Source organism: Platalea leucorodia (genome assembly GCF_965183815.1).
Source record: "Platalea leucorodia genome assembly, chromosome: 1".
Taxonomy (NCBI): domain Eukaryota; kingdom Metazoa; phylum Chordata; class Aves; order Pelecaniformes; family Threskiornithidae; genus Platalea; species Platalea leucorodia.
In genome coordinates, this window is record NC_138823.1 from 84,191,003 (window position 1) to 84,217,709 (window position 26,707).

The window sequence follows — 26,707 nt, forward strand, 5'->3', positions numbered from 1 at the left end:
AGTTCAATAAAGGGAAATGTCAAGTCCTGTGCCAGGGAACCAGTACATGCTGTGGACAGACTAACTGGGAAGTAGCTTTTCAGAAAACGGGGTCCTCAAGTTGGGCATAAGCCAGCAATGTGCCCTTGCAGCAAACAAGGCCAACAACAGTTTCCCAGGGTCCATTATGAAAAGTGTTGCCAGCAGGTCAAGGGAGGGGATCCTTCTCCTCTGCTCACCACTGGTGAGGCCACACCTGGAGTGCTGGGTCCAGTTCTGGGCTCACCAGTACATAAAAGACATTGATAGACTGGAGTGAGTTACATAGAAATAAGTAAAGAAATATATGAAATGCTAAGTTTATTAACATTAAATTTTAAACCCGCTAAATTGTTAGCCTAACTTGGACTCTTAAACTGAATGGCTGTTATAACTAGTAAGAAAATATACCATAGCATGATCAGATGTTGCTTCTGGGTAAATTTTAAACATATAATAGCCATTAACAGAAAGCAACTTAAGAAGAAGAGCCTTGCTCTTCTAGACAACCTGCTGTACAGCATGACTCTCAAGGTTTTTGATTCCCACAGTCTCAGATGATGCAAAAAGTGATTTCCAGAACACTGCTTTTCTTGTATTTTAAAATTACTTTATTTGCATTTCTTCAGTAAAACCATTTAGCTATTATTACATAAGAAACGGAAATTTTCCTGTAGCTTATACGATTGTTTCCATTCTATTCTGAAAACAAATCGCACATAAATAAGTAGAACTATTTTAAAGTATCCATGAAGATTTAGAATGATTTTAACCCAGTTTTGCACTGCAAGTTCCTTTTCATCAGAAGCGTAGATTCTGGACAGGCTGGCTAAAAATAGTATACTAGTCTGTTTTAGTTCATCAGTGTTTTTTTCTTTTAAATGATACAGTTAGATCTTTTTTCCACAAATTTCACCATGATATACTGAAATTAACCACAATTTATACATACTATAACAGAAAGGCATGGAGACATTTGGATAAAAGGAACTGATATAACTTAAATATGCAGTTTCATCAAAATAAATATGGTTCACAAAATCTGGTACTACTGTTCCGAAAATTCATTTTACTGAATGAATGAAAAATAGGAAGACAGAAAAGTATTAGAATTAAAAATGTCCTGCTTTGACATTTTTCAAATAAATTGCTTCAGTTTTTCACATTGAAACCAAATTTATTGGAATATTTAATGTTTATATATATGCATGGAGGGAATATGGGATTTTTTTTAAAAAAAAACCTTCCATTTCAATTTGAAACAGACCAAATTTTACATAGTGGAACATCTGTCTTCTGTACAATCCTCGTAAATACACTAGTCACTTACATCTTTAAACTAATTTAAACAAACAGAAATTAATCTGAATTACAATTACTTTCCTCTTCCTTTTTGCCCCAAGGGGTGTGGTACTGAATCAATGCCTGCAGACAGCTAATAAGGATTTGTGGATGACTAATCATTTGATCTCTCCCACTTGCATCAGATTCCTCTTTTCTGAAAACCAAGTAAATGAAAATGGTCAAGTTTTTAATTCTAAAAACTCATATCCAAAGTTTAGAATAAGAAAACTGGTTTTAAGCTTGGGATATGCTGAAGGACAGGAGATAAGGCAAGATTTAATTCTCTCTCCTTTTCTTGGTTGCATATACATACATATATCCTAAAATTATATCACCGGTATGAGGTATGTAACTACCATGAGGACCCTAATGCTCTATCCTTGTCACTAGCAGCTCCACCAACTGTTCTGGCAGTACAGCACTAAAATCATACATAATCTCAAATTTCTCTTATGAGCCCAAAAGGTGTAAGAAGAACTTTCTTTGTTGCCTTTTCCAATAAGATAATATGAAATGCTCCAGCAGTTCCTTTTAAAGTAGGAATTTCCCCTGAGTATCTTCAGTACAGTTGGCAGGGGCTCCTATACATCCCACAAGAAGACAGGAAGTTCATATTAAGAAAGACATCTCCCTGTCTAAAATGGTGAGGAAAGAAACTGAAAAAGAAAACTGTCACAGGCTTTTTAAATTTAAACACAGCCTTAATTTTGCCTCATATTTGTTAGGCAGCACTGCGACCCTGATAACAGAGTACTTTTCAGCTATGCTTCCAATATTTATTCATCTTTACTAAGAAAGGAAAGCAAGAAAAAAAATGCAAGGTGTAGACATCATTACAGGGACACCCCACCCTGTTTCTGGTATTAAACAAAGAATTTTTACAGAAGTTTGACCGCTATGTCAAAAATCATGTACAACATGTAGAGGTTTAGATCTACTGGAATGGAGTTGAGAAGGACGCACAGCTCTGGACCTCTGGCCTCCTGAGTTTAGTCATACCTATTCCTATCTTAAAATTATGTGAGATGCATTTTCCCACATGGAAGGCTCTCCCAGAAGACACTTTTTCTTCTCACTTCTTGCCTAAATTTATGCACCTATAAATGACACCAATTTTTGCTTTTTTGTCTGATAATTTCTACAGTCTTGGAAAGCACATTTTCCAATTTCAGTTTATCTTCCTTGACCATGGATGACCAGAAACCTACCGACATTCCAGATGAGATTTTATCACCATGTTTTCTAATTACAAGTTTTTTTTTTTTCCCCAGGTTACATCACACTGGTGATTCATCTATGATTGACTAATATACCCAGAACATACTCCAATGAAACTTCCAAATTAATGAGACCGGAGTTACTGGAGGATCATAGAATATCTCAAGTTGGAAGGGTCCCATAAGGATCATCGAGTCCAACTCCCTGCTCCTCACAGGACTAACTAAAACAAAATAATATGACTGAGAGCATCATCCAGATGGTCTTATAATTAATCCTGCAACATGGCCTTTACTATATAATACTATTACATTTCATTATCTTCTTCTTGCTCTTGCCCTCAAAGACATAAACTTCTTCCTCTGAACTGACAATTCCTCACAGCTTTTTGCAATCAGGAAATTTCTTCAGGATGGTCCTGCATTTATCCTCAAAACATCAGACAAAAGTGACCGAGAAGAACATTGAGATGAAAGTTTGATATGTCTACTACTGTGGATAGCTCCTTTTCTCTCCTTTTACCCAATGCCTCTGAATTTGAGAAAGCCCTGAAAATAAGTTTATTTTTTACTTCCTTCTGCACTCAGGCTTTCAGAATTCATTCCTCATACTGAACTGCAGTCAATTCTTCCCCCCCCCCCAGTTTTAAGATACTTCTATGCTCTGCGGCATCTGACAATGTGTTATGTTGTCTTTTTTAGCATTCTGTGAAGAACCATTTTACTTGCATGTAAAAAGAGCTAAAACAGAAGGCTCAACTGTAATTAAAAAGTCTTGATTTTTAGTCTCAGTTAAAGTGCAGACAATTATTAAGAAAATGTCTGCCACAGCCAAGTGCCTAACTATGCATTTACCAAAGTATTTAACTATGTACTTACGTAATAGTCTGGTACACTTGAAGTAATTTATCTTATTACTTATACAAAATAAGAACTTATTTTAGATTCAGTAACCACTGCAGAATTTCAGTCAGCTTTATCTTACAGCCTACTCCTGCATGATGTGTGAATGGAACCTTCCCAGAATAAACCATGGTTCACTGTAACATTTTGAGCTCAAAGGTTTTCTATCTAGTGGGGGGGGCGTGGGGGAGGGGGGAACAACAAACCAACCAATTCCACTTTAATGACAAACTAGTTTGTCATGGGCAAGTTAATTTTTTTTGTCTGGAAAACTTCCGTTCTGTTGTTGGATCATGAGCCTGGTCACTAGAGATTTTATGAAGGGCCAGTAGGTCATACTACATTCCCCATATTCTAGTTTCTTATGTATCTGTCTTGTCATGATCATAACCACTAAATGGTTCAAATATAATTTTAAATATCCATTTAATAACTAATTAAATGTGTGATTTTACTAATTACTGAAGGAAGTGAACTGTTGCAGATGGTAATTTCATTAATATTATTTTAACTTCGTGACTAAAAGCTCTATTTTTATCACTGCTTTGCTTTAGGATAGGTAGTTAGCTTATTTTATTGTAACTTAATATTCTGAATATATTGTATATACTAAAATACATTTCAAAATCTAATACTATTCTACCTTGAAAGAATTAGACACATCCCTTTTAAGAGAAAGAAGTATGGTTTCTGTGGGTTTTGCATTTAAAGACACATACTGTGCAAGTACAAGTCAGTAGATGCATTTCTTTTTTCTTAAAACTGCAAAATAAACTTCAAATTTAGAACTCCCAATAGACTTTGACTTGAATTTGTGAATTAGTTCAAACTATAACTGTAAACAAAATGTGCAATACAGAGATTATGGTCATACTCCACATTCTGAATTCTTCTATAACATAGATATTTTTCATCTAGGCTTTTGAGTCAGATCTGTTTTATAAAACTAACATTATACATTTTCTCCTTTTACAGGGACATCACTAGACACTTTATGGCTAAAAGTCAAAGCACTACAGAAGTGACAATTAGCGGTCTATTTTATTCTATGGTCATGATTATAGTACTGAAAGACACTATGCCCTTTCTTCAAGAAAATTATCATTGAAATAAAATACATGAATCCAACGTTGAAAGACAACTGCTGTAATAAAATAGAAATTGCTGAAAAATAAGTATCATTTTAAAAGAAAATAGTAAGCATTTTTAAGTAAGTAGGTTAGAATAGTGTTTGGTATTATTTGGTATTAAAAGAAGGGGGGCATTAACCAGACTGATTATATTACAATGGATACCCCCAGGGAAAAAAAAAAAAAAATCTATTCAATTTACTGCTGCTAAATAAAGCCTTCTCAAAAATCTAGATGAGTAACAGCCCAAATTTACAAAATGAAAAAGTCTTGTGCCAAAGCCTCCTGAATTAAGGTATCTGAAGAAAGCTTCACTGACTGAGTGGAAAATACACCAATTTATGTGGCAATTGCATGGATGCCAAATGTAATCATAGCACCTTCCACTGTTTTCATAATGCAAAGCATATCCGAATTAATGAAAGAATTTGCTGCCATGCTGCCTCCCAGAAAGCAGACAAGAAACTCTAATCTGCCATATGCAATTGCTGCAAATCAAAGGAATATCTGTTATAGAAATACCATTGCAAGTGGCCACCCTATTTGAGCAGGAAGCTGTCATTTTTTCTCTTGCCAATAGTTAAACCATATGCATATGGATGCCAGGTTTGCCAGCTCTGTTTCAGTTATTATGGTTCACAGTTCTTTAAAGTACATTTCTCTTGGCCTCATGTAGTCTGCTTTAATCAGCAGGACATTATTATCAGGGATGTTTTTCCACTGAAGCGTTGTAGCTGTCCCACTGTCTTCAGATTGCTGCTACTTCCAGATCACTCTGCTATGGTGTCGTGGTTTAGCCCCAGCCAGCAACTAAGCACCACACAGTCACTCACTCGCTCCGTCCCACCAGCAGCATGGCGGGAAGAGAACTGGAAGAGTAAAAGTGAGAAAACTCGTGGGCTAACAACAGTTTAATAATTGGGATATTATAACACCACCACCACCACTACTACTACTATTACTACTAATGTAATAATATTAACTCTACCCCAGCCAAGACCAGCACATAGGGAAGAGATATTTTCTGGATTTAGTGGTAGTGGATTGTTCATTTATTCCACTGTGATTGTTGTCATTCCTGTAAACATCAACTTTTCACTTTGGCCTAGACATCTGTATCAAACCTTTCAGGTAATTTAACATTTAAACAAAAGTGACGTTTTGGGTGCAGACCTCATTATCTAATCACATTATATAATCTATCTTTTTAAGCAACAATCCTCAACTTGGAAAGAAAACTAAGTATAGCGAAGATTTTTAGTATAGTTTATGCAACCTGATGCATCCACAGTCAAAATACATTTTTTCAAAAAACTAAGATATTCAAGCTTAATGGTGAATTCTTTATCTAATGGATTCACTGTTAAAAGCCCGACGGGACCACCAGACCTCCTATAGAACTCAGGCCATTAACTGAACTAGCATTGTACCGAATGTAGCAGTTTGCTTTTGGCTAAAGCACATCCTCCTGAAAGCATGTAATTTTGAACTGAAGTGACCAAGAGGCAGAAAATATCACCTATTTTCTTGATTAAATATTCCAGTTGTTAATCATGAAGTCAAAGGTCTGCCCTTTATTTGGTAGTGTGCACCTTCAATTTCAAACCACTGACTCGTTACCCTCTTTCAGATTGTTAGTTCCCAGTACTTCTCCTTGAAGTGAAGCTAACCTTTCTGATAAACTAAATAGTAAAAAACTTTTCTCTGTAAAGACTTTTCTCTCACTCATAGTGTTATTTGCTCTTTTCAGATTTCAAAAATTTTGTAAAAATACAGATAAATGAAATTAATATTGGTATTTCAAAAATGCTACCCCACCCCCCCAGTACCCACCTCTGATGTAAATTTAACTTTCCTAATCTTTTTACGACATATATATATATATAATCTATTTAAGGGTTGTATTGGGCTTTTTTTGGCTTATTACTGCTTTGGGAACTCAATTTGAGCTGCTTTACTCTTAGTTTACATAGTTATGGTTCTCCTGGATACAGTCCCACCCTCCTCAGTTAACTGTAGGACTTTGCATTTATTGCATTAAGTGGCGCAGGTTATCAAACAATATGGGTTATTTTGACAAAATGCGCTGTTCTTATGTTTATTCATCATTCTGCCATTTTTGTGTCATCCAAAAATTTTATCAGCAGTAGTCCTATGTTTACTTTTAATCCACACAGAAAGAATCTGAATAGAATTGGTCTTACACTGATCCCTGTAGAGCCCTGGTAGGATCTCTTCCTTTCATGATGATTTTGCCTTGATGACAACTCTTTGCTCCCTCCCAGGTAGCCAGTTCATAGCCACTTAATACGTGCTTTGTTGCTACTGCTTATTGTTATCTATTTAACTAGAATGGTATGTGGCATGGCAGTTATCTTTTTCAATATAACTTGCCATTTCATGAAACAAAGAAAGCAGGTGCCTTTACCATTACCTACTTTCCAGAAAAACACATGGAAAGGCATTATTGCTATTTCTATTTTTTTACTGGCTAAATTCTTTCTCAGCTCCTCTACTTTTCTTTTGTCTTTTTGCCTAAATTTGCCAGCTTCGTGTTACAGATTTCCTTTTGCTTGGCCTTTCAGAAAACTGACACACATTTACATTCTTCAAATTTCCTTATCTACTTCTTTATTCAGGGAGAATCTATCACCCTTCCTAGTTTTGAGACTGGACAAAAATTATAGTTGTCCATTAATCTAATCTTGTTTCTAGAAGAGCCAACATTTCAGGGTGAAAAATAGGAAAATTCTGCCAATTTTTTTGATGTGCAGATTCTGAAAAGACTTCACAAGGGGGCTAATTCCTCCATTTTCAGAAACCATTTATCAATATGTTATGTCCTGAAAACGTGCAAGTCGTTTCTTTTGAAGTATAAATTGCACAGAAGTTCCTATGAATTTTCAGACAGCAAAATACAGTTAAATATTCTTTCAAGCAAATCCCCTATCTGAGTGGTTTTGACCTCTCCTAAAATTGCTTCTCCATTATGGAAGATTTTTTTTTTTTCCCCATAAAATTGTTGGAGGAGGAGAAGAAAGCCTTAAAGACAGACTTTGACTTTAATAAACATATTCTTGTGTCTACTATCAACATGCCACTATATACTAGTTCCCTGCTTAAGTGTGCATGATGAAATAATTCAATTTATAACAGAAGACACTACAGTGGTTTTGCACTGACTCGTGATTTCCTTGGAACTGAATCTGAATTAGTTGCATTTCTATAGTTCTGAAGAAACACAGGGTTAGGAGCAAACAGGGCTAAATGGTCAGATTCTCCAACTTGAACAATACAGTGGTCAAACTCTGATGTATTCCTGTTAATGCAGTAGGCATGTGCCTTGAGTAAAGCAGCATGAGGCAAGCCGACAGAAGTATAACGATACCGTTGTGTTGCAAATTTATTTTTCTTTTTTGACAATTCAATTAAAAATGTATTTAAAAACCAAAGAAGAATCTGGACCCTAACTGGGGGTGGGGTGGAGATAATTGTTTGCTCAAAGCTGGTAACAAGTGACTGCTGGTTGTATAATGAAATACTTAAAGTATTATGTTCAAGATAGCTATGAAACATACCAAGATACAGATATACATGACTAACATGTCTTAATGCTGCTTAGATATTGAGGACTTCTCTGTAACAGATTACTTGTCAGGTAGGCAGGCAGAGGAACCAAGCAAATGATGGGAGTGTGAAGAAAAGGCAAGGGCAAAGAATGCTGGAAGGGAGGTAATTACTCATTAAGTGTGATTTCTTCAGAAATGAAACTTCTTATAGGTGTATTTAATCCTTGGTGAGAATGAACAACCTTACGACACGAGGTGAACAAAACAATTAAGTTAAAAGGGGATGCATTCAGTAACCCCTGAACATAGCAGATGGGAATTAAGTACAGGAATCTTCTCAATGGAAATCCTATTTGACAAGAAAGAGCTTAGAACTGTCTGAAAACTGACTACTTATATTCACTTGGAAGCTTGGAAATATCCCTCTCTTAAAATAGAAATAGTATTGACTGCCAGTATCAAACATTGCTTCTTGTGATGTCACTTACCTTGCGGCCTACATAAAAATGTATTTAATCTATAGTTTGAATGAAAATGACAAAATCATAGACAGCTGAAGGTTAAAGCTGCTAATATTTCACTCATAATCCAAAGCTCATTATTACTTCCTTCATAATGGAAAGAAAAATAAAGATGGAGCCACAGACTTGACTTCATATTTCTCATCTACTATTATTAAATTAGACTTTTACACAAATTAAACTTTTTGTCTTTAATAAGTACATGATAATGTATCTAAATAATTGGAGATAATTAACATAGTTGCCCATTATGTTGAATAATACTGTGGTTTCTAGTCAGAGTAGATCACCCTGATAAGAGAGAAGACAGACAACGACTATAGGCATGACAAAAAAACTTTCAAATAGGGTCAAAATGGTGTCCAGGTAATTAAAAAACTGAATGCAACATACTTGAAAAGATTCCACATTTGTACAAAATTTCATGTTCTGACTAATTTAATTACAACTGACGGACAAGGTTGAGATAATATAATTCAGATTATCTGTTAGTAAGAAAGCTTGCCTAGCCAACAGACCAAGCATTTACATGGCTGATGCATTCTTTTCTCCCTGTGATTCTTACTCATCACATATCCATGAGCGTTCCACTTAACTGCAATGCTTCACTGACCCACGCATAACATGTTAAGAACCTTATAGCAGTATAGCATAATTTATAATTGTTACAAGTCATTTAGAGCGCAACCTTTCTCAGCATTTAAGTATGCTTATTTGTAAAGTGCAAATGAAATACGAGACTGGTGTCAACATGGAAATGTGAAACACTTTTTCCATGTATCCTAGGTGCTTGAATTACAATGAAACCATTTCTGCTTGATGTGTTATGATAGCGGCCATGCAAGCTAATGTCTGTTCAAAGCAAAATCATCAAATTCAGCAACCAGCAAGATATCAGCAGCAAAAATTCTTCATTTTGAAAAGTGCTTTAGTGCTAGATTTAGTACATCAGAGTGTAAATACATATATATGTATATATGTTACAACTACTACCTTACAAACATGATTAATTGGTTTCCTTACAGGTCCTTGACAGAAAAAAAATAGAAACAAAATATTATTGTAATGTTTCCTGGAAAAAAACATTTTAACCAACAAAAATGTATAAATTCATTGAAACCTCAGTACCTGGAACAAAATCCCAATCTATTTGCACAATGAAACGTATTAGTTGAAACTCCGCATAGGAGACAAAATGTCTAAGAACTGCACTCTGGATAAACAGAATGCTGACTAAGGAACCACAGTAGATCACAAAGATCTTTTTGAATGCTGAAAATGTGTCTGTGGTAGCATTAAGTGTACCACAGTTTCCATAACTTTCTGACACACACGAAAAAGATGATGATGTTATATAGATAAAATTTAAAGCAGCCTTATAATAAAACTTCTGATATATGCGTGCACAAACATTATTTCTTAGACCCAACACCCACAAAATCTTTGTCTATTAGGTGACATAATACGTAGCTATTGACTTCTGTTGAGATTCAATCAGGATTTATTGACCTGAGTGTCAGATATTGATCTAGTCAAAGAAAAGATAAATCTCTACCTAGAGGTACAATAAATCTTACAGCTGGCTGAAAACAGAAGTCTGTGTTGTTCCCTTGTTACAGGTGCGCTGCTATCAATCAAGAAAATGCCTACTGAACTACTGAAGTGGTGGAGCTTGTTGAAAAGAGGTACCCTCATACTACGATAAATTAAAAAGCATCACAACAAAGTCACAAAAAACTTAAGTATGACCACTCCCTAACAGGACACCATTTTATAAAGTTGTTTCTCTTTTTGATTTGACTGAATACATTACTTTGCAAGGTGGTCAGCCTCTGCTGTACATATTAGCATTGAACACCTCTTGATTTGAAACTGAAGCTTGTCTGCATTTGAAATTATTCTCAATTTAGACAAAGCACAAATTTGAAAATACAAGCACTGACTCTTAACAGCTCTTACTGGACCAAGACTTATTTAGGAATAACTCCACATACGTTTTGTCATCAGCCCCGGCAAAGCCAGGACTTTGTCACAGAGCCTACTCACAGTGAGGAAAGTTATACAACTTTATGAACCAAGTCACAGGTACCATAATTTTATACACCATATATTACAAACTTCTATGCTGGGTTCTGTGAAAAAGATAAAAAAAAAAATCAAAAGATCCTCTTTCCTTTTCCTCTTCTTACCTACCATTCTCATCTACAATCACTAAAAATTGCAAGAATAGCCTTTGTTTTGTACCTTCAGGTTTCAATTATTTCTCTGAGAAGATAAGGAAACCTATCAACTTACAACTTGATTTCCTTGATTAATCAGCAACCAGCTTAACAAACTACAGTAATCTACATGACCCCTTTGGATGAATGCAATATTTATATAGTTGCGTAACAAACGTACGAATGTGCCTTTTCAAGCTCAGTTTAAAACACACCAGTTTGATGAAAGATTAAGTGAGTCTGTGTATCTGGGATCTTTCAAGTGTCTCAAACCTTTATACAATTTGGTTATGCATTGGCAACAAAACATACTGTGATATTTCAAACTTGCACTGAACCAAAATTAGCTGTTCAAATCTTCTAGAAAATTTACACAAGGAATTTTTTTATTGACTGGAATGACATGCCAAAATATTTTAGGATACTGTTGAAAGTCAGTATTGAAAAACAGCATAACCAAAGATGAAGAGTTGAAATACAGATTTTTTATAGATATAAATATTTTGGAAATTTTAACAAATGAAATACAAATGCTTGCAAAATTCCTCCTACCTTTTTAAAATAAGGTTTTCCTAAAAATTGTATTTTCAAAGAGTTTACTTGTATGGATAATGAATGTGCGATCTACACAGTGCAAGAAAACAGACCGACAACAGCAGTGTCAGAGAGCTTTCCACCTTCTCTAGGGTTCCATCTAGTGCAAATACTTGCCTCATGAGAACCTGGAATTAATCAAAAAAGTGGACTTCAATACCCTCTGTCTGTCCTTTCTAAAGGACATAAAATTTTCTAAAATTATTTCTAATTTCTCCATTTCATATTGAAAACCCACAGTAGGATAACATAGACAAAACATAATAGGGCTACCTAGATTTACAGTTTGGTACAAAGAGTCAATGATTGTATGTTCTAACAAATGTATGTTCTAACTAATGATGTAAAGGTTCATTCAAACTTACTCAAATGAAGCTGTGAAACAATCACTAGTAAATAAACTTTTAATAACGACAAGCGAGGCTGCCTTCCTTAACATGGCTGACTTTAAATTAGACTATCGCTGTACTTTGCAAATATGAATGACAAATTAAAAAAAATTATTCATTCTTCTGCTAACATTTAGGAGGAGCAAGAATGCTTTTAAAAGTTCATAAGGAAGTAAGCTGTCTATTTAAAATCCAGTCCTTCACTTTTTTTAAGTACCTGTCCTAAAGCTAAATTATTATTCTTGACCTAATTGTTCCTGAACACTACGTCACAGGCTATATAAAAGTATCTCCTGTTTCTAATTATTACGACAAAATGAAACAGTGATTCAGAGAAGTATACCAGTTTTCACTCTGAATTTCTTTCATCATTTTTCTTAAACCAAATGAAATACGGAAACTTATTTTCCCAGTGTTTTCTTTGTATATGTCCATAGAGGAAGTTTTTTCCTCTAAATTTAATCTACAATAGCAAGCATTTCTCTGTATGTGTAGCTCAGTTTTCTAAATCTCCAGAATGGCCTGAGGTAATGTGGAACAGTATACCTAAAGCAATTTACATGTAGCTACATATGCAGTATCTGATATGTAAATAAGATAGAGCATTTCTTCTCATGTACCAGGCAAGAACCTATAAAAATCCATGGCATCAGGAGGTCAGCCATAGGGCCTCCTAATCAGAGTGAACAGGAAGTTTCCTTGTGCAGAAAATGCAGCAATTACGGCTTGCCATGTTTCGAACTGTCAAGTGTTTTTCTTGTTCACTCTTCTTAAGATCTTCTTAAAGTACATACATGATGAAGGTGAGCAGGACCTCACATTGTTGATCTTGATCTGGTATAAATCCACAGACTTCAAATCAAGATAATGAAGCTATGCTGATTTACATTGGTAAAAGATCTTATTTTTTATTTTTAGGCAAAAAGCTTCTTACCTGATTAGGGCTAAGTTGTCAGTCTAGTAATCTAGTTGACGAGTTTTCACTCTGCAGGTGTTAATGGCAAGGGAGTGCATACAAAGGAAGACTGTCTTATATGAGCAAGGTTGCTGTTACAGTTCCTGAAAATCTAGCCAATAATTACACTTTGTTTATACCATAACGTTTCTAATATCACACCTGAAGAGTAAAACATATATTTGTGAATCTGTGTTTTAAGGTCAGGAATAGGAAACACAGACTGCATCTCTGTTTGGGCCATTTGCTTCCTCTTAGGAACAGGCAATTCAAGTCAAATCTCTCTACCCCTGCTTCCAATCCTACATTTTCTTTGATGTTTAAATTTTAGACTGTCCAGAGTCTTTTACCATGTTCTCTTATTGGCGAAAGCCCAGCATACAACTGAAATCCGTTATCTGCTACAGGCACAAAGTGGTGCTCCAATATACAGCAAGCAATAATTACAGAAAGAGGCTTTATAAGCAGTGTATTTCTGCTAATGAAACTCTCATGGAGAAATTTAGAACTGCATCTTCTGAGACAAGCTGTAAGCAAACCAACAGTAGCATGTAATTGAAAGAAAATTTTGACTCCGTAAAGCTCAGCTATTGTAAATTAACCCAAACATTGAAAATTAAATAGGTCTAAGTCAGGAAATACCTACAAAGAACAATGTATTTCCTGGAGCTAGTACAGTTATTTGCAAAATTTAGTTGTTTTAACTCTCAGGAAAGTGAAAATTAAAAAGAAGCATGGGTATTTTAAGGTATTTCATATTTGAATAAATGATATGGCTATTTTCTACTGTATTAGAGTAGCTCTGCTAGTTATGTTAGAAAACATAACTTCCAATATATAACTGACCAGAAACCGGCAATGGTGCACATTTGTTGCTTTAGCACCAGTAGAGGTTGCCCATTTATGTCAACAATACCTTTCTAATTTTGATTAGAACTTCTTGTACACTTGTAAAACTCACTTTTAGTGAGGAACATTTTCCTGTATATAGGACAATTGCCAGTTAGACATCTGAAGATATACTATCGTAATAAATTCTTTTTAATACTATCAAAAACTTAGTAAAAAGTTGTATTCTGATTGTTAGAAGTCTGAACACTAAGCCTTAAAAACATATTTTGACATGCATAAAACTTTCACATGGTGATCCATTACAGTAATACAATATCACTTAGAGGTTTTTTATGAACTGTGTTGCAGAAGCCATTTACAGATAGATTGGAGAACAGACTTTTATTACTCTTTTTAAAAGATGTCATTTATCAAATGGACAATGACACATATATCCTCAGAATCTTAAGATAATTTAATGGTTTACATATATATAGTTTGCAAAGGACACGGCTATATCGCTGTGTTTTGAACAAATTAATTTTTTTTGAGAACAAGATATTAAAAGTTTCTAAAAGCTGTCTCAAAGCATTAAATCTTATTTTTTTGGTCTCATTCTGAAAAAAAAAAAAGCCCTAGCAAAATAGTTTTCTTTACACAATAGCAAGACAATATAGATAAAAGGTGTAATTTTCAAACATAAATGGCTGAAAACAGTCAGTTAAAAACATGGCCTGCAATTAAGTGTGTCCACTTATCCCTGAGAAATCATACCTAACACTGGACAATGCTATTTCAAAATATTGACTTTACCATTAGTTTCTTGTATCTAAAAAACTGATTTTCAGAAGAATACAAGGGATGTGTTTAAAGATTCAGTCTCGCCATGTAAAACAGGGGAAAGTGATTAGCCTTGTTAAACCCTACAGTAGAAAATAGGAGAAACAGGAGTTCCATCATTTATTATGTCGTATCTTGGATAATGTTGCCACTTATTAACTATTGATAATTTATGACTGCATAAATAATATTGACCAAATGGTTAGCAGAACATTTAGGGCCACAGTCCAAACAGACCAGTGGTGGCCTATCATTTGGCAGTCAGTCCAACTTCCCCATCAGTGCCAGGTGAGAATCATAACCTGGACTCCCTTGTCCTGGAGACTGAATGGATGCCCATGGCAGACCTAGTGCTTCACAGAGCACTAGATGAACTGACTATTTGCTGCACGTGCTTCTGGCCCAGAGCTCCTTCCAATTTTTACGTGCAGTACAGTCATGATGCACAGCAAATACTCAGCAATGATTAGAAAGCAGCCCTGGCCAGCTGACTCCAGAGCAACCCCTTTGACCAGCAGCTATTCTCCCTTTGCATTTTGAAGCTCTAGAAAGGTGCTGCTCAGAGTATGACTGCTGCAGTTCATACACAGAATACCATTACATCTTGATTTCAGGCAAAGTGCTACACTTTAGAGTCCAGAGATACACAATGTCTTCCCTTGAAAAATCTGTGGTTGTAGCTCCCTGCATTTTACAAGTTCTCACTATTTATTTGAGCTTTTCCTATCTAACACAGGAGGAACCTTTTTGAAGTCATCCCAATTCCACATAAGTGTTCCTAAGAGACATTTTTAAAAGCTATTTCTAGTAAAGAACTGAAGACGTCTGTGTATGACAGTCATTTATAAACACCATAAATTCTCATAAATCTGTCAAAATGGAATTTTTCATTTTCTGTCGTAAGACTATTGTTATTATAAAGAGAGATAAAAAGACTAACTCCCAGAACCTGGGATTTATGAATTAAGTCCATATTCTATAATGGCACAAAGAGCGTCTTGGTAATTATAGATCTGTTTATTGAGTTTACTGAGTGCAATATTCAAAGGGACATACTGAGTAAGAAAATACGTGAAGAACTTAACCTTCTTTCAAACTCCAAAAACAGTTTAAATTTTTCTCAACCTGTGTATAATATCTTAAAGGCTGAATTCCAGACCTTTATTTTAGTCCTTCCATGAACAGTCATCCACAGACTAGAGTCCTGTTTCTCCATGTTGTACTATGGAGGACTCAAATCTGAAATAGAAGAACATTTCCTAACTACCCATGGATGCATGGCTATCAGTTTCAAAATAAGTCAAAAGTTACACACATAAACTATTCTATCAGTACTCCTCTGTAACCACCAGCCAAAACTTCAAGTTTTGCTTTCAGAAATGTTTCAGCATCCTAGTGAATCTTCCCATTAAGCTATTTCCAGCCTTCCCTCTCCTGACAACTGTGTTCTGACTGTCTAGCTATTGCCATTGCAGAACATCATAATAATGTGAAGATTATCTGCCTCTAAAGATTGCTTTTCCTGAAAACCCTTGTGGTTTCTGACATTAAAAACAAACTCCTTATGCAAAAGCATGCCAATCTTATAATTTCTCACTGTTTACTTGGAGAACAAGCACAATTCCCGACACCTGGGCATCAAAAGAGACCCCCCCCCAACATGAAATATAACAAATAATCTAAATCATTTAACAAGGATTGTAATGTAAAGATGTTTCCTATGTAATTTTATTTTTAAAAGTCTTCAGAACTAATTGCTTGAATCAGTTAGGAAAAACATCAACGACTGCAGTAGTCATGCTGTCTGACAAAGCTTGGTATAGGAGTCCAGGCACTAAATATGATAAAATGCAAACACTGCACACTTGAAAACTGAAGGCAAACAGACCTGCTTGGCAAGTCCTCCATATAGGTACAATCTATTCCTTTAGAAAAATTCAGAAAACATGTATCACAGAATTCTGTTGGTGACTTGCATATTATTCTTCTTTCAGTAATTTTTTTTTTTTTTTTAACTACCAGCCTTGCAATTATAACCTTAAGTCTGAAAGCTATGCAACAGTTTTTTGACTTGTGCCTCAAGGCTACACTTTCTCTGTAGGAAATATGGTCTATTTTTAATGGTGCAAAATGAAAAAAAAAACAATACATCATTATGCTATGCATATATTTTAATGGACAGTACCAACCAAATGATGTTGTCTGATGTTCTAGAAGTGCTTATGCAAATGCTTAAGAGTTTCCAGCAACTTTCAATGTCCTTCAGCTTTACTCTGAGCAAATCTAAATAATAGAGGGTCACCTGTGAACAGCTTATTCAGGAACATAGCACATCTCAAGAAGTCCACTGAAATACTCTGAAACACTTTAGTATAGATTTTTCTTCATGTAAGAAATCATATTTAAATTATTTAAACACTGCACCAGGTCAACAACTATGATTATTTCTGCATTGTTAAAAGGACCGCTTTTTCTTCTTGTTTGTTTTCTTCCATGATTACCTATCTTAGTTTGTAGCATGTTGACGTTCCCACTTCCCTGCTTATGTACAATACAATGAGCTTAATACAATGACCTTCTTTGAGCAACAGGAATGCCGGGTTGTCGTGGTTTAACCCCAGCCAGCAACTAAGCACCACGCAGCCGCTCGCTCACTCCCCACCAGTGGGATGGGGGAGAGAATCAGAAGGGTAAAAGGAACAAAACTCGTGGGTTGAGATAAGAACAGTTTAATAATTGAAGTAAAAGAATATTAGAACAGTTAAATAGGCAAAGCAAAAACCGTGCACGCAAACAAAGCAAAACAAGGAATTCATTCACCACTTCCCATGGGCAGGCAGGTGTTCAGCCATCCCCAGGAAAGCAAGGCTCCATCAGGCATAACGGTTACTTGGGAAGACAAACACTATCACTCTGAACATCCCCCCCTTCCTCCTTCTTCCCCCAGCTTATATACTGAGCATGACGTCATATGGTACGGCATAGCCCTTTGGCCAGGCTGGGTTAGCACCCCCCCCCCCCCGGCTGTGCCCCCTCCCAGCTTCTTGTGCACCCGGCAGAGCAGGGGAAGCTGAAAAGTCCTTGACCGGTGTGAGCGCCACTTAGCACCTATTTAGCAACAGCATCGCACTACTTAGCAAGAACCAAAACATCAGACATTGTTCTCATCCTAAACCCAAAACACAGCCCCATACCGGCTACCAAGACGAAAATCAACTCTATCCCAGCTGAAACCAGGACAGGGTATAGCATACAATGCAAGAGTTATCGATAACTCATCCAAAAAGAAGGACTCATCCAAAAAAAGGAAGAGGGAAAGAAAATACGAGAAGGATATTCCATGCTCCTTTCACGCTCTGTACGCTTGTGTGTGTGTGCCTATGTTCAATTCCTTCCTTCCCCCTTTTGAAATGTGGAAAGAAGGGTCATGACAGGAACACATTTATCATATGATATTCTAGCCTCCAATTTTCAAATTAACATAAATGAGAATCTTACACTGAAAAACAATGCTGCAAGACTAAACCAAAAACTTAAAAAAAAGGAACAGATTTCTAATCAGACTGCCATCCATCTTGGTTTTTTGCCAGGTATGTTCCACATACCTGTCTGAAATTTTATCCAGACAGGGTTTAAAAATCCTGTGTGTTTTCCAGATACACAGCAAATCTAATCAGCTGATGCTTCCAATGGGATGTCCCATACATCCCACTTTGGATTTACTGCAGATGTGCTACACAGATGATAAGTACCTACACAGCCAGCTTCATGCATCCAGGGAGTAAAGAGACCTTCCACTGTAAATTAAGTCTTTACATGCTCCATAGTTTTGTGCATCCTGAAAGTAATGAACTTACTGACCATGTTCAGAGCAACTACAGTTCGTATATGTAGGTGTCTGACACAGATGAATATATATTTCTGGAAATGTCAGATGGAAACATGAGACCCCTTCCTCCAGTGAGTGAACTCTGTGTTTACTGTCTCCTAGTGTTTCTATGTTTTGTTCTTTACCTACTTTTCCCAGCAATCCATTCAGCCCATTCACCCAAAGACAGCTCAGGAGCAAGCATGTTCATTCCAGGCTAGGCTAATCTTGCATCTCGAGAACACTCATTCAGTCACCTCAACAGGTCTGGGTTATTTTTTGTCTGCTATGTAACAGATTTAAAAAATACAAAAGTCTGAATTTCAAATTTTTTAAAGAAACAGAATATGTTGTCCAGGAAAAAAAAAATTAGTTTCACTTTTCCTATGAGCTAAGGAGTGAGTATTCCACCATGAAAATCACTGTGGCAGCAATGAAAATAATATAGTCTCTGTCATCCTCCCTCCAACACATTTACCAGCCTGAATTATTCTTTAACCTCTACGTGGATACAATATACAAGAATATCAGTTTCAAACACCAAGTCTTACTGCTATAAATGGATCTGCCAAAGTATAAAGTAAAAGAATCACAGAGAAACAAGTCTTCCTGTCCTAAGGAAGGATAAACTATTTTTGAAACATTATTGACATGTTTGTCTAACACGTTTTAAAGACATCCGTTAGGAAAGTTGGCTTTTCTTAACCGTGCAATCTATTCCAGTCCTTAAACAATCATATTATAATTTTCCCTAATGACTAGCCTGAATCTTTCTAGCTACAGTACAAATTCATTGCTTCTTGTTCTATTTTCCTTGAAAGTGAAATTTAGTGAGATACAGATGGGCCAGAATACACATCACTGACTATAAATATATTTTTCTGTTTCAGTCCATTTATTTATTTATTTATTATTAGCAGAGATTCAGTCAGGTCATTTATAATAGGAAGTTTAGGACAAATACCTTAATAAGAAACTTATGTACAAACGTGCTATTGTAGGATAGTACTATCCTCTTTTTTTAAAATGATTTAATGAGAAGGAAGACTAATTTGATCTCTTATTTTGCAGTGTGCCAGCTATATTTCACCCTTATCACAGTGGTGTTAACTGACAAGAGTTAACTGTACCACACACTACATTCTCACATACAGCTGTTGAGCAACACTGAAATAATTTTCCAGACCATTAGGTAGATGCATTCCTCACCTAAAAGACTGAGATGATGATAATAACGCAGAGATAATTCAAACAAGTACATGCAGGTGCAAACCTGTCAAATGGCAAAACACTGCAAGGATAATGGGTTTTCAGTCATCACTTATAATCCTCTACTTGAATGCAATGTTTGTGTTTGGTATATATTTCTCCTGTGCAGGTGGCATATTATTGCCCCACAATAACAGAGTATTTGCAGAGCCAAAAGGATGTAACCAAATTCTGGTTAAATAAACTGACTTCAGCAAGGAATTCTGGAGGGAAGGAGGACTCACCACATTTTTCGAATCTAAATATGGTTTCTCTGGTATAAACCATATGACCATGTTTACATGTATAAAGGAATAAGGAACTCAACTAGAAATGACAACAATTTGTTTCATGCACAATTATGGCTTTGTACCATTATCTCTATTCATCTCTGCAGTGATTCAAAACATGTAAAGGAAATACAATATGTCTTGAAATGTACACTTATGAAAAAACAAAGCAGCAGAGCTCAACTTTGGGTATGTCTGAAATGATGAATAATAAGAAATCTTCAAAGCCATAACTCCTCTAAAGCCTTCTCAGAGAGAGCACCTACTCAGGTCTTTAAAACTGTGGGAATTACAGATTCCCCCAAATTTCTGAATACTTTCATAATTCATGTGCAAAACGTCATAATTGTTATTTTGCAACAGATACCACAGCAAGAGAAATACTGAAAATGGTATGCAGAAGCCTTAGTTTGAGACGTCCAAAACAATCCTTGCGAAGTGTAAATTCACAAAAATTCAGCTGTTTTGAATAACTGTAGCCATAACACCCTTGTTAGTACTATGGTTTCTGCTGCCTAGTGGAAAAGGACCCGGGGGTGCTGGTCGACAGCTGGCTGAACATGAGCCAGCAGTGTGCTCAGGTGGCCAAGAAGGCCAGTAGCATACTGGCTTGTATCAGGAACAGTGTGGCCAGCAGGACTAGGGAAGTGATCGTCCCCCTGTACTTGGCAGTGGTGAGGCTGCACCTCGAATCCTGTTTTCAGTTTTAGGCCCCTCACTACAAGAAGGACATTGAGGTGCCGGAGCGTGTCCAGAGGAGGGCAGCGAAGTTGGTGAAGGGTCTGGAGCACAAGTCTTGTGAGGATCGGCTGAGGGAGCTGGGGTTGTTTAGCCTGGAGAAGAGGAGGCTGAGGGGAGACCTTATCGCTCTCTACAACTACCTGAAAGGAGGCTGTAGCGAGGTGGGTATCATTCTCTTTTCCCACATAACAACTGACAGGACAAGAGGAAATGGCCTCAGGTTGCACCAGGGGAGGTTTAGATTGGATAATAGGAAAAATTTCTTCACTGAAAGGATTATCAAGCACTGGACCAGGCTGCCCAGGGAAGTGGTTGAGTCTCCATCCCTGGAGGTATTTAAAAGCCGTGTAGATGTGGTGCTTAGGGACATGGTTTAGTGGTGGACTTGGCAGTGCTAGGTTTACAGTTGGACTTGATCTTAAAGGTCTTTTCCAATCTAAATGATTCTATGTATATTTCCATTTTATTAAACTCTGTGCTATTTAGAAGAAGCACAGCTAAGCAGTGCTACAAAAGAAGAGAGCTGGGTGTCAGTTCAACGCTAAAGTTCCTAAGCTTGTCTCGCATCCATCACATCATTTTACTTTTCTTTCTAAGCCTTGGATTTAGATCACACAATCTTGAACCACAACAGAACCTGGTTACAATTTCAGCATAGACCCCCACATCCAGTAGATGAGTTCTGTGCAGTTTGCAAGAATTCTGTATTTTCCAAAGAAAAGATGATCTACTTATTGTAGGAAAGAAGCAAAGGAACTGCAATTTGTTTCAACAAACAGGACAAAATATCCCCCTTCTCCACAACAGTCTCTGCTCTGAACTGGCAAGCTGATAGTGCCTATCTTAAAAGTGAAAACACTTCAGTTTTACAAATGTTTTTAATTACAATTTTACCTTGACTGGGTTGAGAAAATGTAAAATACTGTACAAATCTGTGAAAACTAAAATAAGCAGTGAAGTTGCTCGTTTTGATCAGATAGATTACTCCTACTAAGTAAGCAGTTTTTAATTTGTGGGTTCACATATCATTTGTTAGGCATTCTATCTTTTCCAATTTCATGAATTATCTCACATTATCTTACTGGGAAAGATAAAATGCCTGATGAATAAATTTGAAGAAATGTATTCAAAATCTCTGAGTTAAGGAGGAAAAATGTAGGAAACAAAGTCAGACAGGCAGCAACATTGTACACTGAATTGGCATTATACAGGTCCTAGGACTTGTCCATCTCTAACAATTCATCCATAAATGTTTCAGAAACAATGGCATATTTCTAGGGAATACTGTAAAGCTTAAAGTTTAAAAAAAAAAAAAAAGAAATTCTGAAATGCCCAGTCATATGTTTGATATAGTATATGCTGAAATAAAATTCCCAGCAAAAAATTAAATGGAAAGGACAGCCTTAACCAGTGAAGTTTTATGTTCTTCTTTGATGTAAATGTGTATGAATTGTGCATCACATTACTACAATGTATTTACAATCGGATGGGAAACAACCCATATGATATATGACTTAAATATATGATTTTTAAGTCATAGGTTTCTGTTGATAATGCTCAGTTATAAATCCCACTTTTTAGCTATAACGTATCATTCTTCGGTGCCATGTAGTTCTGGATTTTACTCTTTCAAAGAGAAGCTGTTGCTAGTTTCAGATAGGATCTCCAACTTGTTTTGCATTTGAACAGCTGTCCACATGAAACATGCTATATTTCTTAGTAGCTTTTCACAGCTATGACCATATCTCTCCCTTAGGAAATATGAAAGTAATTCCTGTTCCTTAAACCATAATCACAAAATAGAAACAGAGTTGTCTTTTCTTCTGTCCAATTTCATTATTTTCTGTTCAGTAGAAAAACTAAATAAAGTTTGCTCCCAGACATGGAGTAGATTCAATCTCTCCTAAAACCTTCAAATTTGTTCTCAACTATGGAAGTATGTTTGCATGATGTTATTAACTAGATACATTGAAAATTATGAAAACAGACATATTGCTAAAACACAGTATCATTTACTGTTAGTTATTCCTTATCAGTACTTCAGTTAGTTACTGATACTATTCCTTTATGGACACAGAAGGGACACGTTAAAAAAGTGTCTGACTAAGACCCTTGACATTATTTCTGACATATCTCAAGCATATTTTGAAAATGTTTGTCTGTAGAAGTTTGAAATAGCAAAATATTACCCCATTCACAGTCAGGATGAAAGTAAAACAATCTCAGGGATCTTTATAAAAAAGATTGTAAAGATCCCTAATATTGAAGATGTCTATTTTAGTAATGCTAAGTTCATTTATTTTGAGTTGAATTCTCACTTATAAAAATAAGATGTATTTCAAAGATTTTTTTTAAAAAAATAAAACTGACTCATCTGTATGAAGTGTTTTAATTTCAGTTATCCAGGCTTTTCCAACAAGAATATATTTTCTAACAGAATCATGGTCGGCTGTCATGGAAAACTGTATATATTCAAAAACATGAGGGGGATTTTTTCAGTCACAAAATTCTTATTTTTATATCTTGATGACTTTGTGAGAAAAACATGCATGTGTGTAACTAAAATGCTTGAGTATTGCAATTTCCTGCCAGAGGTGACTGTTGGCAGCTTTACAGTAGTTTTTATAGCTAGTACAGAATATAGTATGCTGGCTTGAAAACTGTTCAATCATCATGCCTGTCTTTCAGGCTCACTGCCTAGAAGGTGGTAGATTAACTTTATATTGTTAAAGTTATTTTTTGTTAAAAGCCTTTGATAGCATAGCCCCCAGCTATTTGTCAGACTTCCTCCTTGAGTCTTGTCCAGAGAAGTGACTATGCTTATATAAACTTTCTCTTTACAGATCATAGCTAAATCTCCTACTTTAAAACAATGGGTAATTTTATCTGTGCTGCCACATTTGCTTAGATTTATCACTCCTATCACTTCCATTTCCACTCACCCTTCCCCATCGTACATTTACAGTAATTTTCCTTACTGACGACAGTATTTTTTAATAAGCCTTCTCTGACACTGAAGTGTCCTGATTGCCAGTTTTGCTTAGCTTTTAAACTTTTTAGTAAGCAGTAGGGATGAATTTTTAATAATAAGTATTTTTCTTACTAGAGATGAGGTAAAATAGAAGTTGCATTGGAACACGCAATATCAGAGAAATATCAATATATAACCAGGTTTTAGTTTTACAGCTAGATCCTATTATTGTCTCTGATAACAAACACACTTTAAAGAGAGAGGTCCAAGACACGGTTAAAAGCAAAGTTTGTGCAATACTCTTCTCAGTGACTCTATCAGGAATAAAACCAGCGTAAGTACACAGACCTAGACCAATATAAGCCTGGGATGAATGAAACAAAAATTCAAGGACTTCACAAGCTTACTGCAGAACTGGCCATGAAGTGCATTACAAATGCAGAAAAAGACTCTTGTCTGATCAACTTAAATACAGTCTGTGGAAATTAAACCATGTACAGGTTTCAAGTGGGAGGAAACAGACTTGCAAAGCCATCTTATCTTGATTATTCCATTATATAATGATTAGTTTCAGCAACACTTGGCTTTACTTTAACTTTCCTGGCTAATATATGTACAGTTGGTAGGAACTGTCAGGATTTTTTTTTCCTTTTTTGTTTTAATAGTGACTGCCCCATGTTATTTATCAGAATCTGGAGGAACACGAACATGGAAATTAGTGTTTTTCCCCCCCATCTCTCTTATGAGAACTGTATCTACAGAGTATGGTTTTTTTCCTTTCAATACAGGAACAGGGATGAAGGGACTATACTTATTGGCTAAATGCCACAACACACAGCAAGAGAAGATGTTCTTTAAAACCAGCTAGAAATCAGCCACCCCTGCTTCCCTAGGGATCAGGTCACAGCACTGCCCTCAGTAGAGTGTAGTTAACTGTGCATGTTTGTGAGAGAAAAGGAGAGAAGGGAAAAGGGGCTGTTGTAGTGAGTTTATTCATTCTCCACTACACAAGTTGCTGGGTCTGAATTCCTGGGCAAGAAAAATTTGGTATTTGTTTGCAGAATATATAAATCTTAAACAGATATTGGATCTTATATGAATTATTACATGTATCGTTTGGATAATATGTGACAGCAGCTACTGGTTGATAAACAATGCTTACACTAACACTGCTCAGAAAACAAACTAGTTTTCATTTTATAATACCTAAGTACTAGTTTCCAACTAACCCTTTACACTGAAGAACATTTTTATTTACTCTTCTCTCCCTCTCTCACCTACGCTCTGCTTTTCCGCCTAGGGCACTAATGCACTTACTCTAGAATCCAGTAAGTTAACCAGAAGCAGACACTGGCTGATACATTCATCATACTAATTATGTGTTGCATGGTATGTTTCTCCCATCAAGTGCCTCCTACATATTTGATATAAACCTTTCGAATCAAAAAGAAGAAAAATGAAAACAAGTCTCAAAGCCAAGCTGTGTGATTGAGAGACTCACTTATGCTAGTGTCACTGAACTACAAAATCAATTAATGTCTTCTATCATCTTCAGAAAGTGCTATCTAACAGGCAGCCTGCAACAAATTACACCAGATATTCCAAAAAGCAATTTCTTCTTCCATTTAGGATTAGAATGTAGGTAAATTGACCCTTTCTCTACATGTTCACAGTGTAAGGGAACAGGTCACTTTTCTTCCGCAAGCCTTTCAAAAAGGTTCTGAATGGCTTGCTAGGACAAACCAAGGTGTAATTGAAATTCTGGTTGAGGAACTTACAAAGGAATATTTAACTGAGGTGTAATTTCTGTGTAGAGTAACTTTCCCCAGATGCATTAGTGCTTCATATAATTTAAACAATGGAATTGACCTTGTCTCTAAATGGATTTAAAGAAAAAGTCAACCCACACAGTGTCTTTTCAAGTAAACAAATCTGCACAGATATTTCATTACCACATTCAGTATCTCCGTTTCCTCTGTTTTGGTTTCCCAAATGTGAGTAATCATCTCAGCATCAAGTAGATGTCTGATTCCTTTCTCACAGCATTTTGCCAAAATTCACCTGACAGTGTATCCACGTTTCACAGTCCAGACCACATTCTAACAATAAATCCTTCTCCCTTTCCTCTGTCAGTTTGGAAAACCAGTATTCTTCACAATAAGTGGAAGAGGATTGGTATTATGTCTGGAAAAAAAACCTGCCTAAAAGGCAGGAAAGTTCTTGTCCTGCTGTATTATGGGTCTCTCACTGTAGGCTTGTGTCAGATGCTTAGACACAACTTCCTTTTGAACACGAAGGCACTTCTATTTACATTTCAATTTTGTCAGAAAGCTTTGTTTCTCACCTGCTTCTGAATGGAAATTGAGCAGTTCATTTTTAGCTGTAACTCTTCACAATGTAGGTACTGACAATCATATAGAATAGTTTGCTTTCGTTCACCATTTCAGTTAGCCAAATGATCTAAGATAGCATTCACTAACTTGAATGAACATCCGGAGTTTACAGCTGGCAATTTTCAGTAGAAGATCCTTGACTGAAAACTGCATGAACCAAATGCAGCTTTGCTGATGCATATAAAATGCTGCAAAGCCACTTTACATAAATTTTTCTTGTGTGGTAACTGATCTATGACACTGATTTTTTGTTTACACTGTGGAGACCAGTATTATGTTGTGCAGAAGGAGAAATAAGAAATATGAGCCCTGACTTCTTCGCCTTCCTTTCTTCCTAACAGGGCCCATGTTTTTCCTTCTTGTCAGAAGAAGGAAAGTCAGCCTATAACATAAGGCTTCTGAGATTGTCATCGACAGGTTTCATGGGTGATGTTCTTCAACCTTCACCCTATCTTAAATAAACAGAAAGAAATACTACTGCTTCATTCCTTATTTTGGTAGTCAGGGCAACAGAATTAAGATCTATTTCTCCTCCTGGGCCCCCAAGTACTCCACTTGGGGCTAGCTTTAATGTATGATCCACTCACATTTTGTATGTTTAAATTCAAAGCATAATTTCATTATTGAATAAGGAGGTAAACCAGCCCACCTTTGACTGACTATTTT

The 26,707-nt window shown here is 36.1% G+C and overlaps 1 protein-coding gene across 2 annotated transcripts in view; it reads right to left on the minus strand.

The window, feature by feature from the left end:
* The window catches only part of CDH18 (cadherin 18), a gene marked incomplete at both ends in the record, with an annotated part of 175,715 nt that overhangs the window by 72,639 nt on the left and 76,369 nt on the right, over positions 1 to 26,707 (minus strand). The window lies entirely within an intron of this gene.